Here is a 19,208-nt window from a genome sequence, read left to right as displayed (position 1 = left end):
TTAATTTTATTTTATTATTTATTTTTTTCTGTATTGGGTCTTCATTGCTGCGCGCAGGCTTTCTATCATTGCGGCGAACGGTGGCTACTCTTCGTTGCTGTGCATGGGCTTCTAATTGCGGTGGCTTCTCTTGTTGCGGATCATGGGCTCTAGGCGCACGGCTTCAGTAGTTGTGGCACATGGGCTCAGTAGTTGTGGCTCATGGGCTCTAGAGCGCAGGCTCAGTAGTTGTGGCACACAGGCTTAGTTGCTCCACAGCATGTGGGATCTTCCCGGACCAGGGCTCAAACCCATGTCCTCTGCACTAGCAGGTGGATTCTTAACCACTGTGCCACCAGGGAAGTCCCAGAGATCTTATAGTTTTAATTTTTAAATTACAGCCATGAGAGAGGATTGGTTCAAGATGGCAGAGTAGAAGGACGTGCGCTCACTCCCTTTTGTGAGAGCACCAGAATTACAACTGCTGAACAATCATCAACATTAAGACTCTGGAACTCACCAAAAAAAGATACCCCACATCCAAAGACAAAGGAGAAGCCACAGTGAGATGGTAGAAGAGGTGCAATCACAATAAAATCAAGTCCCATAACTGCTGGGTGGGTGACTCACAAACTGGAGAACACTTATACCACAGAAGTCCATCCACTGGAGTGAAGGTTCTGAGCCCCACATCAGGCTTCCCAACCTAGGGGTCCGGCAATGGGAGGAGGAATTCCTCGAGTATCAGACTTTGAAGGCTAGTGGGATTTGACTGCAGGACTTCGACGGGACTTGGGGAAACAGGGACTCCACTCTTGGACGGCACACACAAGGTAGTGTGCACATCAGGACCCAGGGGAGGGAGCAGTGACCCCATAGGAGACTGAACAGGACCTACCTGCTAGTGTTGGAGGGTCTTCTGCAGGGGTGGGCGGTGGCTGTGGCTCACCGTGGTGACAAGGACTGTGGCAGCAGAAGTTCTGGGAAGTACTCCTTGGCGTGAGCCCTCCCAGAGACCGCCATTAGCCCCACCAAAGAGCTGGAAAGGCTCAGTGCTGGGTCGCCTCAGACCAAAAAACCAACAGGGTGGTTACCCAGCCCCACCCATCAGCAGACAAGCAGATTAAAGTTTTACTGAGCTCTGCCCACCAGAGCAACACCCAGCTCTACCCACCACCAGTCTCTCCCATCAGGAAGCTTGCACAAGCCTCTTAGATAGCCTCATCCACCAGAGGGCAGACAGCAGAAGCAAGAAAAACTACAATCCTGCAGCCTGTAGAAGGAAAACCACATTCACAGAAAGATAGACAAAATGAAAAGGCAGAGGACTTTGTACCAGATGAAAGAACAAGATAAAACCCTAGAAAAACAACTAAATGAAGTGGAGATAGGCAACCTTCCAGAAAAAGAATTCAGAATAATGATAATGAAGATGATCCAGGACCTCGGAAAAAGAATGGAGGCAAAGATCAAGAAGATGCAAGAAATGTTTAACAAAGACCTAGAAGAATTAAAGAACAAACAAACAGAGATGAACAATACAATAACTGAAATGAAAAATACACTAGAAGGAATCAATAGCAGAATAACTGAGGCAGAAGAATGGATAAATGACCTGGAAGACATAATGGTGGAATTCACTGCCATGGAACAGAATAAAGAAAAAGAATGAAAAGAAATGAAGACAGCCTAAGAGACCTCTGGGACAACATTAAATACATCAACATTCGCCTTATAGGGGTCCCAGAAGGAGAAGAGAGAGAGAAAGGACCCGAGAAAATATTTGACGAGATTATAGTCGAAAACTTTCCTAACCTGGCTAAGTAAATAGCCACCCAAGTCCAGGAAGCACAGAGAGTTCCAGGCAGGATAAACCCACGGAGAAACATGCTGAGACACATAGTAATCAAATTGACAAAAATTAAAGACAAAGAAAAATTATTGAAAGCAACAAGGGAAAAATGACAAATGACATAAAAGGAAACTCCCATAAGGTTAACCGCTGATTTCTCAGCAGAAACTCTACAAGCCAGAAGGAAGTGGCATGATATATTTAAAGTCATGAAAGGGAAGAACCTACAACCAAGATTACTCTACACGGCAAGGATCTCATTCAGATTCGATGGAGAAATCAAAAGCTTTACAGACAAGCAAAAGCTAAGAGAATTCAGCACCACCAAACCAACTCTACAGTAAATGCTAAAGGAACTTCTCTAAGTGGGAGACACAAGAGAAGAAAAGGACCTAAAAAACAAACCCATAACAATTAAGAAAATGTTAATAGGAACATACATAGCAATAATTACTGTAAATGTGAATGGATTAAATGCTCCAACCAAAAGACACAGGCTTGCTGAATGGATATAAAAACAAGACCCATATATATGCTGTCTACAAGAGACCCACTTCAGACCTAGGGACACATACAGACTGAAAGTGAGGGGATGGGAAAAGATACTCCATGCAAATCAAAAGAAAGCCGGAGTAGCAATACTCATATCAGATAAAAGAATTTAAAATAAAGAATGTTATAAGAGACAAGGAAGGACACTACATAATAATCAAGGTATCAATCTGAGAAGAAGATATAGTAATTATAAATATATATGCCCCAAACATAGGAGCACCTCAATACATAAGGCAACTGCTAACAGCTATAAAAGAGGAAATCGACAGTAACACCATAATAGTGGGGGACTTTAACACCTCACTTACACTAATGGACAGATCATCCAGACAGAAAATTAATAAGGAAACACAAGTTTTAAATGACACAATAGACCAGATAGATTTAATTGATATTTATAGGACATTCCATCCAAAACAGCAGATTACACTTTCTTCTCAAGTGCACACGGAACATTCTCCAGGATTGATCACATCTTGGATCACAGATCAACCCTCGGTAAATTTAAGAAAGTTGAAATCATGTCAAGCATCTTTTCCGACCACATTGCTATGAGATTAGAAATCAATTACAGGGAAAAAAATGTAAAAAACACAAACACATGGATGCTAAACAATATGTTACTAAGTAACCAAGAGATCACTGAAGAAATCAAAGAGGAAATCAAAAAATACCTAGAGGGACTTCCCTGCTGGCACAGTGGTTAAGAATCCGACTGCCAATGCAGGGGACACGGGTTCAAGCCCTGGTCTGGGAAGATCCCACATGCCGTGGAGCAGCTAAGCCCATGCACCACAACTACTGAGCCCACGTGCCACAACTACTGAAGCCCATGCACCTAGAGCCCATGCTCCACGGCATTAGAAGCCACCGCAATGAGAAACCCATGCACCGCAATGAGAAACCCATGCACCGCAATGAAGAGTAGCCCCTGCTCGCTGCAAATAGAGAAAGCCCGTGCACAGCAGCGAAGACCCCATGCAGCCAAAAATAAATAAATAAATAAATTTATATATATATATATATATATATATATATAAAATACCTAGAGACAGATGACAATGAAAACATGACAATCCAAAACCTATGGGATGCAGCAAAAGCAGTTCTAAGAGGGAAGTTTATAGCAATACAAGCCTACCTCAGTAAACAAGAAAAATCTCAAATAAACAATCTAACCTTACATCTAAAGGAACTAGAGAAAGAAGAACAAACAAAACCCAAAGTTAGTAGAATGAAAGAAATCATAAAGATCAGAGCAGAAATAAATGAAATAGAAACAAAGAAAACAATAGCAAAGATCAATAAAACTAAAAGCTGGTTCTTTGAGAAGATAAACAAAATTGATAAACCTTTAGCCAGACTCATCAAGAAAAAGAGGGAGAGGACTCAAATCAATAAAATTAGAATTGAAAAAGGAGATGTTACAATGGACATCGCAGAAATACAAAGCGTCCTAAGAGACTACTACAAGCAACTCTATGCCAATAAAATGGACAACCTGGAAGAAATGGACAAACTCTTAGAAAGGTATAACCTTCCAAGACTGAATGAAGAAATAGAAAACATGAACAGACCAATCACAAGTAATAAAATTGAAACTGTGATTAAAAATCTTCCAACAAACAAAAGTCCAGGACCAGATAGCTTCACAGGTGAATTCATCAAACATTTAGAGAAGAGCTAACACCCATCCTTCTCAAACTCTTCCAAAATATTGCAGAGGAAGGAACACTCCCAAACTCATTCTATGAAGCCACCTGATACCAAAACCAGATTGAGATACTACAAAAAAAAAAGAAAATTACAGACCAATATCACTGATGAATATAGATGCAAAAATCCTCAACAAAATACTAGCAAACAGAATCCAATAACACATTAAAAGGATCATACACCATGATCAAGTGAGACTTATCCCAGGGATGCAAGGATTCTTCAATATATGCAAATCAATCAACATGATACACCATATTAACAAATTGAAGATGAAAAACCATGTGATCATCTCAATAGATGCAGAAAAAGCTTTTGACAAAATTCAACACCCATTTATGATAAAAACTTTCCAGAAAGTGGGCATAGAGGGACGCTACCTCAACATAATAAAGGCCATATACGACAAACCCACAGCAAACGTCATTCTCAATGGTGAAAAACTGAAAGCATTTCCTCTAAGATCAGGAACAAGAAAAGGATGTCCACTCTCACCACTATTATTCAACATAGTTTTGGAAGTCCTAGCCACGGCAATCAGAGAAGAAAAAGAAATAAAAGGAATACAAATTGGAAAAGAAGAAGTAAAACTGTCACTGTTTGCAGATGACATGATACTATGTATAGAAATCCTAAAGATGCCGCCAGAAAACTACTAGAGCTAATCAATGAATTTGATAAAGTTGCAGGGTACAAAATTAATGCACAGAAATCTCTTGCATTCTTTCATGTTTGGTAATTACAATCACTGTTGCTTCTGTTGTGGTCATCCATTTACAATGTTTGGTGTCAGTTTATTTATCTCTCGTAAAAATAAAATACAGTGTGTGTGTGTGGGAAAAAAAAATGAAATCTCTTGCATTCCTATACACTAACAACAAAAGATCAGACAGAGAAATTAAGGAAACATTCCCATTCACCATTGCAACAAAAAGAATAAAATACCTAGGAATAAACCTACCTAAGGAGGTAAGAGACCTGTACTCAGAAAACTATAAGACACTGATGAAATAAATCAAAGATGACACAGACAGATGTAGAGATATACAATGTTCTTGGATTGGAAGAATCAATATTGTGAAAATGGCTATATACCCAAAGCAATCTACAGATTCAATGCAATCCCTATCAAATTACCAGTGGCATTTTTTACAGAACTAGAACAAAAAAATCTTAAAATTTGTGTGGAGACAAAAAAGACCCTGAATAGCCAAAGCAGTCTTGAGGGAAAAAAACGGAGCTGGAGTAATCAGACTCCCTGACTTCAGACTACACTACAAAGCTACAGTAATCAAGACAATATGGTACTGGCACAAAAACAGAACTATAGATCAGTGGAACAGGATAGAAAGCCCAGAGATAAACCCACGCACCTGTGGTCAACTAATCTATGACAAAGGAGGCAAGGATATACAATGGAGAAAAGACAGTCTCTTCAGTAAATGGTGCTGGGAAAACTGGACAGCTACATGTGAAAGAGTGAAATTAGAACACTCCTTAACACCATACACAAAAATAAACTCAAAATGGATTAGAGACCTAAATGTAAGACCAGACACTATAAAACTCTTAGAGGAAAACATAGGAGGAACACTCTTTGACATAAATCACAGCAAGATCCTTTTTGACCCACCTCCCAGAGAAATGGAAATAAAAACAAAAATAAACAAATGGGATCTAATGAAACTTCAAAGCTTTTGCAAAGCAGACTACAAACAAGACGAAAAGACAACCCTCAGAATGGGAGAAAATATTTGCAAACGAATCAACGGACAAAGGATTAATCTCCAAAATATATAAACAGCTCATGCTGCTCAATATTAAAAAACAAACAACCCAATCAAAAAATGGACAGAAGACCTAAATAGACATTTCTCCAAAGAAGACATACAGATGGCCAAGAGGCACGTGAAAAGCTGCTCAACATCACTAATTATTAGAGAAATGTAAATCAAAACTACAATGAGGTATCACCTCACACCAGGTAGAATGGGCATCACCAGAAAATCTACAAACAACAAATGCTGGAGAGGGTGTGGAGAAAAGGGAACCCTCTTGCACTGTTGGTGGGAATGTAAATTGATATAGCCACTATGGAGAACAGTAGTAGGTTCCTTAAAAAACAAAAAATAGAATTACTGTATGACCCAGCAATCCTACTACTGGGCATATACCCAGAGAAAACCATAATTCAAAAATACACATGCAAAAAAAAAAAAAAAAATACACATGCAGCCCAATGTTCATTGCAGCACTATTTACAATAGCCAGGTCATGGAAGCACCCTAAATGCCAATCGACAGACGAATGGATAAAGAAGTTGTGGTACATATATACAATGGAATATTACTCAGCCATAAAAAGGAAAAAAATCGGGTCATTTGTAGAGACGTGGATGGATCTAGAGACTGTCATACAGAGTGAAGTAAGTCAGAAAGAGAAAAAGAGATATCGTATATTAACGCATATATGTGGAATCTAGAAAAGTTGTACAGATGCACTGGTTTGCAGGGCAGAAATAGAGATACAGACGTAGAGAACAAATGTATGGACACCAAGGGGGGAAAGTGGCGGTGGAGGTGGTGGTGGTGGGATGAATTGGGAGATTGGGATTGACATGTATACACTAATATGTATAAAATAAATAAATAATAAGAACCTGCTGTATAAAAAAATAAATAAAATTCAAAAAAATTAAAATTAAAATTAAAAAATTTCAGCCATGAGATAGGTACTTTTATTTTTCTTCTGGAAAGGATTATCTCCCTGAAGTTTGTATTTCAAAAAGATGGCCTTGGGTTCCTAGAGAAGAGAGGGTCAAAAATTTATACCTCAAAGGCACAGAGAATAGAGGTTAAGTTTTTCTCCAAGAAGGAGTTTTGTTTCCAGTGTCCTGATCTTTTACAATGTCTGTAAGCCTTTTGAGATGAATGTGAAAGGTTTGAGGATTGTTAAAAAGGATTGGTGGACTTTGAATTGCTTCTAGTGCTGCATTTCTATTATTGTAAAACAAAATACAGTTGTTTCTAATTCCTCAAAGAATTGAGTTGCAACCTGAAAGATATCAAGGGACTGATGCAGCCTTTTAACTTGTTGCTTTATATTAGGGAGAAGATTTCCAATAAAGATGGAAATCAAAAGAATCCTGTGTTCTAGATGTGGAGCTGTGTGTCTTTGGACTGTTTTACTAAATCCTTCCACAATAGCTTCAGGATGTTTTCTTTCCTTCTGAGTACATTGTTCCATTTTAGCTTAGAAAAGAAGGCCTTAAGAAAAGTTTCTATCAAGCTCTGAATATCAGCTTCCATCATCTGATCATAGAGCTCATTTTAAAAAGTCTGTCAATTTATTTTTCACATTACCTTTTCATTTTTTGATGTTCAGTGTTAGTAATACATATAACATCTACCATGTTTTGTGTCAGATAAGACAGTACTGATATAGGTGCTGACAGATGATTCATCTTGTAAACAGATGATGTAAACTTATGGTATCAATAAATACAGTACAGTACTGTAGAAAATATAAAATATTAAAAATGCTTTCAAATATCTTATTATCTGGTTTAACCAGGACAAACAGTAAATATTTCTGGCTGTATTGAACACCTTAAAATTTTTTTTCCTTTTTCCTTTTAAACCAAAGGCATACCTATAAAGTGACTCAGAACCAAAACCAATAAGCCTTTTATGGCTTAACCATGGACACAAGATGTGTCCCCAAAGAGGGTTTGAAAGATACCCCTCCCAAGATCCAGAACCACTCCCAAAGATAACCAAAAGGAAGAAAGGTTTAGACAATTCTCATGAGACCTGGCAACAGTCAGTAGGATGCTACTGCAAATGGAGTGCAACCCACATTCCTATCCAGCCATATTGGGGTCCCAAACCTGATGGTTGAGCTGCCTGCACACACAAGAACTGACCACCTGCATGCCCTAAAGGGAGGAAAGCCGGGACACAAAACAAGACAAATGAAAGCAATAGCGGCCCCTGGGAGGGAAAGAATTGATAATCAATAGGTACTCCAAAACTAAATTCACAAGAGTCTGAATTTGGAAAGGAAGGAACAATATGAGATTTTACGTCTCTTTCTCGACCAAGCACTACAGACAGAGATCCAGAAAGCTGACTTTGGTAAGAATTCTTGCCCTTTGTCAGCTTCCACCAGTTTTCCCAGGATCCCATCTGCAGGCTCCAGAGTGAGAAGGGTGTCCCAGCAGGTCCCATCTGGATGATCAGAAACTGTAGGGGAAGAAAAATAATTTTTCCTCTGCCCTTTTGAGTTCTTGGCCGAGACTCCTTTTCCTCTAGGGCACCTCATAAATGGGTAAGCTTATCTAGGTTAAAAGTTTTCCACTCCGGCCACTGTAATTCAAGATTATGTTTCATAAGATTAACCTACTTGTTCAAAGAAACGCAACTTCTGGGCCCATAATTTTCATACATATAGTTAGCCAGAGTCCCAGATGGAGGAGTCCCAGATTCTCTGGACTTGAAGGAACGCTTTTTCTCTTTTTTTCCCCTTTAAATTTTTCTTATTAACCTGAGACCTAAAACTGGACCCAGTCTGGTTTAAACTAGATCCAGTTCGACCCCAGACCCAGTCTGATTTAGGAGGGATGCAGTCCAACTCTGGACCCAGTCCGGTAAAAGAAATACTTTAAGTCTGAGAGCTCATAATGCAAAAGTTGCAGAGCTCATATATCTGAGGGACCTGCCCACAACCTCCAGATACAGCGAGAAAGGATCTGCTGTCTTCAGTAAAGGGACCCAGTCAACCCATAGGGAAAGATCTTTGGAAATAAATGTCCCAATTTATTCTCCTCCCTTTCTCTGATCTCCTGCCAGTGCCTCTCAATGGCTGGACACAATTGGAATCCAGAGGTCAAAGAAGTCTGTAGAAACCATCCAGAAAGTTAACCCCCCTAGGCACAGAGCAGGGAAGAGAAAGGTGGAGACTAGCTGTAAGAGACAAACAAAAATATTCAGCCTACGTACATATTACATAGAGCAAAGTGTATTCATGCCTGCTGCTGAGATGAGCATTGTCCAAGCTTGTGAGAACGTCCAAGTCTGGTGGTCCCTTGGCTCTATGCCACAGTGTCCATGGGAATCTTTAGCAGAGTCGAAGATGCCAGGGAACATGATGCAACCCCAATGTGCCCACCATGCAGACATCCCCACATGATGAAGTCCCTCCGGGGGCACCAGAGGGAGCAGGTCACGGTCCCAGTCACCCACAGTAACCTAACGTCCCTCTCCCAGGCTTCAGAATCTTCTTGTCTTGGCTTCTGCTTTTGCATATCTCCTGACAAAGGCACTAGCTCTTCTGCCCTTACCATTCAGAACACTCTAGAACATTATCTTTAGTCAGTTTGGATATTCATGATAGAAAGAGAGGTCTTGGGTCAGCTTCTGCCTTCGGTCCTATAGACCTAACAGCCAAAATCTTGGCTTTCTTTTTGGAATAAGGCAAAAGAAAATCCCAGAAACAAACCCAGTTGTTCAGAATTCTTCCTAATTCTTTTATTGCGACGTAAATAAATGCAACTTAATTTGCATAAATCAAACTGGAAATTTAAACGATGTTGGGGTACTATAGAAAATAGTAATTGAGATTGAGGAAATTGAGATTAATTCTAGCATGTAAGACAGAAACAAGAAAAAATATACTAAAAAAAAGAAAACTAGCGTATAAAAAGACAGAAAACAGCCATAGCCTCACCATTTATTTTACTCGTATCTCTCCTTTCCTCTTCCTCACTTTGCTTCCATGCGTCTAAGCCTTTGAGTTTGATAGAAATGGAGGGACTTGGGAGGATAAAGGTAAGCAAATAGTGATGACTTCCTCTATAATTTTCAAGCAAACTTAACTCTCTGAATGAACGGTAGATAACTTTATAGAGCTGGTAGCCTCACATACTGTGTATGGATAAGGGTGGGAGGAAGCATCAGAGTAGAGTTGAGGAGATGGTCCTGACTTTGGACCTTGAAAGACCTGAGTTTGAATCTCTGTTCTGTGATCTACCGGCTCTATGACCTTAGACAAGTCACACAACCACTCTAAGTTTTGGTTTCTTCATCTGTAAAATTAGTGTCATGATACTAATCTTGCAGAGCTGGGGTAAGGGTTAGAAATAATAACTGTGAGGCCCCTGTTTAGTACCTAGACCATGAGAGATACCAGATAAATGATGCCTCTATTAGTATTCAGGTAGCTGTGCCACCCTCAGTACTATAGAAAACAGCAAATGAGAGAAAGATCTTAGAATCTGATGGATTCAAATGTGAACTGGACTAGAGTTAAGGACAAATGAAATTATAACAATGGCAACTGGAAAGGGTCAAGTGAAGAGAATAAGAAGTCTTTACCTAGGAGATATTTTTGTCTCTTTTTTCCTGTTTTTATTTGAGGAATCAGGGAATCCTCTGATTACAGAACTTGCTCTCAATATGAGTTTGGTCCCCATCTGGAGGAAAAGGCATCAGTAATCCCAATCCAGCACTTTCTTGACAGACTTCTATTTCAAACACCACTATGGCCTATTTCTGTAGGTATGTACAGCTTGATTAAGAGTTTCAGCCATAAAAGAGGTCAAGAAAGTATCAACTAGTCTTGAGGGACCAGAATACATTGAGATCAGAAACTAAGGCTAAAGTGTGCCCAGTTATACCCGTTGAACAGCCATAGTAAATCTTCCTAAGCTGTAAAGAAGAGTTGAGTGATGAACTGAAGTGAGTATCACCCTCCAGAGCAGACTCCTGCTCCTGTCAAATCCAGGTACTAAAATACCAATTAAGACCATCTCTCTGGTGTGGAGAAAAGGGAATTGTCCTACACTGTTGGTGGGAATGTAAAATTGTACAACCATTATGGCGAATAGTATGGAAGTTCCTTAAAAAACTAAATTTAGAACTACCATATGATCCAGCAATCCCACTCTGGTCATATATCTGCAGAAAACCATAATTTGAAAAGATACATGCACCCCAATGTTCATTGCAGCACTGTTTACAATAGCCAAGACTTGGAAGCAACCTAAATGTCCATCGACAGAGGAGTGGATAAAGAAGATGTGGTGCATATGTACCATGGAATATTACTCAGCCATAAAAAAGAACGAAATAATACCATTTGCAGCAACATGGATGGACCCAGAGATTGTCATACTGAGTGAAGTAAGTCAGACAGAGAAAGACAAATATCATATGATGTCGTTTATATGTGGAATCTAAAAAAAATGGTACAAATGAACTTATTTACACAACAGGAATGGAGTCACAGATATAGAAAACAAATTTATGGTTACCAGGTGGGAAGGGGGGGAGGGATAAATTGGAAGATTGGGATTGACATATACACACTACTATATATAGATAACTAATAAGGACCTACTGTATAGCACAGGGAACTCTACTCAATACTCTATAACGACCTATAATGGGAAAAGAATCTAAAAAAGAGTGGATATATGTACATGTATAACTGATTCACTTTTCTCCACACCTGAAACTAACACAACATTGTAAATCAACTATACTCCAATAAAAATTATTAAAAAAATAAAAAGCCATCCCTCTGGGCTTTTCACAGTAAGTCAAGACTACATCCAGACACCAAACAACCTCCTGCCCGCAAAGATTGACTTTAGAACCTTTCCAGTCAGGGCTGCCTCAAAGTCATTTTTCACATGACTGAATTTCTCACCACCTCACTGTCAGATGTTATTAAACTGACATCCTTCTTGGTACAACTTAATGTGGGTTCTTTTAGTTTACTCTTGTTAAAGATAAAGAAATAGCTGGCTAGCATTATTATACATTAGTGAAATTCAAAGAAAATGGCATTCTTCTATTTTCTTAGACCCTGACACACCTTTCAGGTCTTTTTAAATGTCAGGCTCCATACTTTAGCTTTAGGACAATATTTCATTTTATTATAGTTATAGATTATGGACCTTGAATCTGTATAGAAACTCATGAAATTGAGATACAGGAGAATAGGAGTAGCCACAGTGAAACAGTGTAATATATGTCTTTACTGTAAAATACTTCTTTATATGGTCCATCATCCTGAAAACAGGATTTTAGCTTAGTTGGTTTTTTTTTACAGGGGCAAAATAATAATAATAGTAACACATACACACAAAAAAATCATCATACCTAACCACCACCAAAATAAAGTAACCTTCTCAAAAAACAAACAAAACCACTCCACTTGATTCTTGCAATCTTGTTTTTAAAAATTAGCCTATCCAAATTTAAATTTCCCTGTTGATATTTTACAACTCCTAGATTTTTTCATTTTCCATCCATGTAAGTTCTCGCTGTAGGGACTCTTACTGTGGTATAGCTTAAACTCTAAAAGTTCTGCTTTCATCTTTAAAAGCTCTAAAATTGCTCCATCTTTATCAATGAAACCATTTTATTTATTACTCCTTTTCACCTGAAATGGCATAATAAGCCAAAGAGAAGAAAAAACTGGCTTGAGAGTCATGATGTTGAAAATTACTCTAAATTGCCTAAGCAAGAATACAAATAAAGGAAAGATTATTTTACTAAAACTATTTTTGAAACTGTATTTCATGGCTTAATCCAAAACAGTACTAGGTGGATGTGTTTCTGGAAATTTGCAACAAGCTTATCTGTAATTACAAATTGCAGTACAATACAACTTAGTAAGGACACAGGTGTCCTACTATTATACTTCTTTTTGCTCACACTCTGCTCTCCAGCATCCTATATGTATTAGAAGATCAAGGCCAATAGTGATGGATGCAAGGGATTCAGCAAAGGCAGAATACAAGAAAGAGGACTAGAAAAATTTGCTCAGAGTGCAGTAAGATTTCTAGAGATCTAAGTACTTGGAAGAGGTAGATATTACTCTCCTTGTTTATATTTAGTTCGTAATATCAAAATAGGTACATACTCAGAACTACACTAGCAAATATTGCTAGTTTATGGTAATTTTTTTGCATATATATATATATATATATATATATATATATATATATATATATATACACATATTTTTTTTCCCTTCAATATTATGCCCTTGTCATACAGAAGTCAAAACTCTGATGGGACTTGACTTATCCTTCTCTCTTGCAGTCTTATTAGGAGCTAGTTTCTTCCTTACCCTTCCAAATTTTCTCATTCTCAATTTCTACCCTAAAGTTCCCATGTTGGGGGGAGTATCAAAATCAAAATAAACAGATATCTCCAAAAAATGAGAACTAAATGGATCATTATAGTGAGCAGTTAGGGATGCTAATAGAGGTAAAATGGAAGTCTGACTAAGAGGAAGATTTCAGATTAAAGAGGAGAGGGGAAAGAATTTTGAAGAGCAAAAATTGAAAAAGAGATCTTTTGGCAGCTTTTCCTTTTTCCCTTTGCTGGTTGAAGACTTATTTCCCAGAATTATCATATCCACCAAGAAACATAAGACATTAGATTTTATAGACAAGAATTTAGATTAGATATCCCTTGAGATTTAATTCCTAAACAAGTGAGGACATATAGGGAAGTAATGAAGAAGATGAAAACAAATAGAGAAAGCAGATTAAAACAGGAAGAAGAAAAAAGAGAAGTAACCTGCAGAAAGAGACAGAAGGAAGCTTTTTCAGGAAGAGGAGAATACATTTTATTCATTGTTTCAGAGAGTTAGCTCCAAAATGCTATAAAATAAAATTGCACACAGCTGCTTGTTTTCCTATCCAGGGCTCCTAATTGGGAAGATATGAACATCTTCCAGTATCCAGAGAACCTGCTCAGTTCAGTATATTTCTGAAGTGAGTTCAGAGTGTTTACAGATTTCTCTGCATGTTTCTTACATTTTACCAGATTCCGATTATTATGTACTTAATCAAAGAGGAGAGTTGAAACACCACTAGACTCAGTGCCAGACCAGGAGGATTTTTTCAACCAGAGTTATATATACAGTAGAAAGAGCACTGGATTGAGTGTAAGGAGACTCAGGTTTGGGTTCTAGCTTTGCCATTAAATAGATGAATGAGTTTGAGAAAGTTGGTTAATCTCTCTGAGTCTCATTTGTAAAATGAGTGGGGTTGAAATGGGTAATTTCTAAGATTTCTTTCTGGTTCTTATTTATCTATCAGAAAATCTTTTCAAGTTCTTCAACCAAAAGTACACCAATTTGCTAGTCTTTAGAGAAACATTAGCTAAGTAGTTCAGGAAAAACCAACGAAAGCAAAACCAACGCAACAAAGTCTTTTATTTATTTTTTGACTAGCTTCTTTTTTAATTAAAGTATAATTGACATACAACATTATGTTAGCTCTACATGTATGATATAATGATTCAATATTTGTATACATTGTAAAAGAATCACCACAATAAGTCTAGTTACATCTGTCACCGTACAAAGTTACAATTCTTTTCTTGTGATGAGAACTTCTAAAATTTATTAACGAAGTCTTTTAGAAGCCAGAATTTTTATATAAAATCAGCATCTGCTGAAGTAATCAGATTTTTTTAAACCTGCTTTTGAAAGTTCTCAGTAATTGCTTCTCCTTTCTCAATAATCTCAGATCTAGAAGTGCAACATTTTCCAAATCCTAAATCCAGTTTCCCAATGGAGAGAGATAAGTCACAATCTTACACCTACTCTTAGTTCTCTTAATGAAAATGAAGAAAGCCCACAATATATCTTCACTTTGGTACCAATATATATTAAAGTTAAAGAAGGAGAGTGTATGTTTGCAAAGGCAGTGATGACATGGAATGGATACTGTAGATTAACTTTATCAATACATACTCTACAGCTCTTCAGAATTATAGTTCGTGTAAATTCTTTGGGTATTATACATCATGAGGAAGCTCAAGTGTGTTATAGGTAGCATTACCCTGATGGGTTACCACAGACTGATGCATGGTCCAGATTGAAGGGCCAGGACGTTTTCCATGATGGGCTTCTGGAGAATTATTCATGCTAAAACTTCTAGTTGTCTAGAAGACTTGTATAACTCTTCTAGTGGCAATACGGTAGCCACTAGCCACATTGAGCACTTTAAATGTGGCAAGTCCAAATTGAGACATGCTATAAGTTTAAAATACACACCAGAGTTTAAAGGTGGTACCAAAAGAAAAAAAATGAATGAAATATATTGTTAATAATTTTTATATTGATTAAATGTTGAAATGATAATATGTATTTTGGATATATTGGGTTAAGTAAAATGTATTAAAATTAATTTCATCTGTTTATTTTTATGTGTTGTGGCTGCCAGAAATTTTAAAATTACACATGTGGATCATATTTGGGGTTCAAGTTATATTTCATTTGGACAGTGCTTGTCTAGACCATAAGCTCCTTGAATACAGGGCCAGTCTGGTCTTGATTTGTATATCCTTGGCACCTAATGTGACTAATCAATAAATGCATTGAATGCATTATTAGTGAATGACAGAGACTTGTCAGGGTACCTTCTCCCATGAACATTGCTCGAGACCATGACACACCTTTGATCTCTTATTCCTCTACTTTTTTTATTCCAAATTCTGTGTTGTTTTAGAATCAACCAGGTGTAGATTAATATTTCGCTGTTTTCCAGTTTTAGATATGCTCATATAGCAATGCTTCCATACTTAAGCTTTAGTCTCTTGAATGGTTTAAACTCTCCTTAATCTCTTTAGTCAATTAATTGCACTGTCTTCCTTAGGGTGATATGCTGGGTAGTCTCTTGTCAACTCAGCATCATCCTTAAGCCCCCTCAAAGGCAGGCACTACATTTCCCAGAATCTCCTTTCCTGTATGGTTCCAGGTTGGAAACTCAATGGGAGTCAACAGTTCAAGATTTAGAAGGCAGAAGAGGACAGCATTTTTTTTCCAGTCAGTTACAGGAAGATGCATGGGCAGATGGAGGTTCAAAGCTGCTTCCAGATAAACTTATTGAGGAACTCCAGCATCTTCATTGCCGACTTGGATAGCTGGTGCGGGTGGACTCAAGGTGAAGCTAATGAAGTTTAAACTTTGGGGCTCCTTTCTTGCATGGGCTCTTTCTAAGAGTCTGGAAGTGGCTAGCAATTTTGTTTTCACACTTTTATTTATTCTCAAAGTCAGCTCTCTAAATCGTGTAAACTTTAAGTCTCACGAAACCTGGCTCTAGCCCTGAATAGTTGGGAGACTGCCAGGGACCCTGTGACTCCGGTGGTTTCAGGAAAGCTCTTGAGAAGTACTGCCCTGATGGGGCTGGACTCTGAGATCCTCAGTGGTGCTCTCTGACTTGCTCTCCCACAGCCCTTCCAACAGTTGCGGAAGCTCTAACTTCTTTCATACTAGGAACAGAGTGCCTTTTGTTTTCATGACCAAACCGGTCATAGCTTAAAAATGATAGCTGTCAACAATTAGATTATGATTCTTTTTCATTGTTGTTCCACCTAATCTCAAATTTAAGACATGATGCTTTCCTTCGGTGTAAATGATGTGAAAAAAGTGATTTCACAGGAAAAAAACCTTAGCGGAAGCTTCATTTTGATCAACATCGGATACTCATAATGTAGCACTTTGACACACATAGTGTGTAGTTTAGTAAATATGTGCTAATGAGTGAGCAAAGGGATGGAAGACTTCGTGTGCATCTGTATCAAAGTTGCTCTTTGATTATGATTATTGAAACAACATAGATCATGTTTGGTCTAGTTAATTCTCTCTAGATTTATTTAGCACAGTACCAAGAACTCCCAGCTGCTCACTGCTTTTTTCTTTGGATGAAAATGATGACTAGTTTTGGGAGCCATTCCAGCACAAAATTCTAGGAAATCCCAGGATGCATCTGTAATTATTTTAGGGTCTTCCAGAGGTTTGAGACCACACCTGTTACTTATGAATTATTTTCCAAGGGTGGATATATATATTATAACAAAGTGAATCAGCTATACATATACATATATCCCCATATCTCCTCCCTCTTGCGTCTGCCTCCCACCCTCCCTATCCCACCCCTCTAGGTGGTCACAAAGCACCGAGCTGATCTCCCTGTGCTATGTGGCTGCTTCCCACTAGCTATCTATTTTACATTTGGTAGTGTATATATGTCCATGCCACCCTCTCACTTTGTCCCAGCTTAGCCTTCCCTCTCCCCGTGTCCTCTACGTCTGCGTCTTTATTCCTGTCCTGCCCCTAGGTTCTTCAGAACCATTTTAATTTTTTTTTTAGATTCCATATATATGTGTTAGCATACGGTATTTGTTTTTCTCTTTCTGACTTACTTCACTCTGTAGGACAGACTCTAGGTCCATCCACCTCACTACAAATAACTCAATTTCATTTCTTTTTATGGCTGAGGAATATTCCATTGTATATATGTGCCACATCTTCTTTATCCAGTCATCTGTCGATGGACACTTAGGTTGCTTCCATGTTCTGGCTATTGTAAATAGAGCTGCAATGAACATTGTGGTACATGACTCCTTTGAATTATGGTTTTTCTCAGGGTATATGCCCAGTAGTGGGATTTATACATATATTTTTTAAGGGCTTGGCTATTAGATTGGAGTTTGAAGAATTCAAGTCCTCTCATTTTTTCCCCTTGCAATCCAGTTCTGCCTAGCAATGATAACCATTTTGTTAGATAAGAAAGTCAATGGCCAGTCCTCACCAGAATAAATCATGCATATTATTTAATCGTAATTAAGACTACACTCTTTAAAATTAAGAAATAATTTAATCACACTTAGAACTGGACCAGCATTTTTAAATTAAAAAAAAATTTTTTTACACACCTATGTAATTTTCACTGTATGGTCCATATTGAAGTCAAACTAAAATATGAATCTAACATTTACCTCTTTGTAATTTTAAAAATATAGATGAGTTACATGGAAAAGTCAGATATTCCATATTTTGCTATTTTTTTCCTAAGAATTTTTTTTAGGTTTTATTTTTCATGGATGGAGTAAGAAAGTAATAAGGCAGGATAGTTTTATAATTATTGATAATGAATTGTTGACAAGTAATTGAGTTTGGAAAGTGTTGGAAACATTTACTGTGTTCTAGCTCTGTGATGGATACAGTGGTAACCAGTGTAGATACAGTGAGGAAATACACTTGGTAGATAGCCTCCTGATGTAGCCACATAACACATAATTCCAGGGGAAAAAAAAGGGTAAATGGTTTAGGAGAATAGGGAATGAAAACAAGCAGCTTTTGTTGGATCAGACATTGGAGTTAACACATGATAATCCCGTCTACTTTCCGTGGTACCTTGGAGAAACTCTCATAAAGGAGGAAACTGACGTTGGGACGTTGAACACCTAGTCCAAGTTGACTCCGTTAACTAAGAGCAGCACTTAACAGCCCTGTATCACAGTAGTTGTTGAGTGCAGGGCACAGTCCCTCTGGCCGGTGTTTAGCATAATCCAGTCCATTCTCTAAAGGCCATGTGGGCGCTTCAGACTCAGGATACCGTTTATTGGGTAATCTGTTTCTCGGTAGCTCTCGTCCCTGAGGCTCAGAGAGCTCAATTGCTTAAGTTTTCACCAGCTGGCAGAGGTAATTAGAGCAGAAGGTGGGATGTGGATTTATTCATTTTTTCCCCTAGTATTCTTATATGCATATTAACAGCTCGTTACTTGCTGCAGGTTACATTGCCGTAAACTGATATTGACATTAATTCTCGGAGGTTTGAACTTCAGTTTCCTCACCTGTGGCTCATAGACGAAATCATCCGTAACTTACCTTTCAGGAGGAAGTAGCCAAATAGCCTTAAGATTGTAGTATTCCAGCTCCTCATTGCTGTATCAGAAACGGTTTCTGGTGCTTCATAACGTTGAATGGGTAACTAGAAAGGATTTAAGAACGAGCGTTTGGGAGAGACAAGCGCCCCGTCATTTGGATGCCCTAGTTTGCCCCTCCTGGAAGATGTGGCGAGGAGGGAGAGCCCCGCTGCCTCGCTCCAACAAAGGGACGGCAGCGCGTGCTCCGCAGAAGACTCCAGAGCAGCCTGCCAAAGCTCAGATCCACCCTTGCCTTCCTTTCCCCGGCCCCTCGGCCCCGGCGCTCCGTCCCGCGCCGCTAGGCGGGCGGAAAGGGCAGCGGGCGCCTTTAAATGCTAATGAAGTCGATGCCCAACTCCGGAGCCAAC

General features: G+C 38.5%; 1 protein-coding gene across 6 annotated transcripts in view; it reads right to left on the bottom strand.

The window, feature by feature from the left end:
- Positions 1-19,208, bottom strand: part of LOC309608607 (uncharacterized protein) — a 74,425-nt gene that overhangs the window by 53,994 nt on the left and 1,223 nt on the right. For 4 of the 6 annotated variants that reach the window (XM_082348906.1, XM_082348909.1, XM_082348907.1 and 1 more), the window contains exon 1: positions 18,803-19,111. The gene's annotated coding sequence lies outside the window, so the exon portion shown is untranslated. Of the gene's footprint in view, positions 1-18,802; positions 19,139-19,208 lie in introns of those variants that run through there. The other 2 variants (XR_014233002.1, XR_014233001.1) reach the window with 2 other exon arrangements.

This window comes from Balaenoptera borealis, assembly GCF_965194805.1.
Source record: "Balaenoptera borealis genome assembly, chromosome: 13".
NCBI lineage: Eukaryota > Metazoa > Chordata > Mammalia > Artiodactyla > Balaenopteridae > Balaenoptera > Balaenoptera borealis.
Note: the sequence above shows the minus strand (reverse complement) of the source record. Positions and strands in the feature narration are given on the sequence as shown.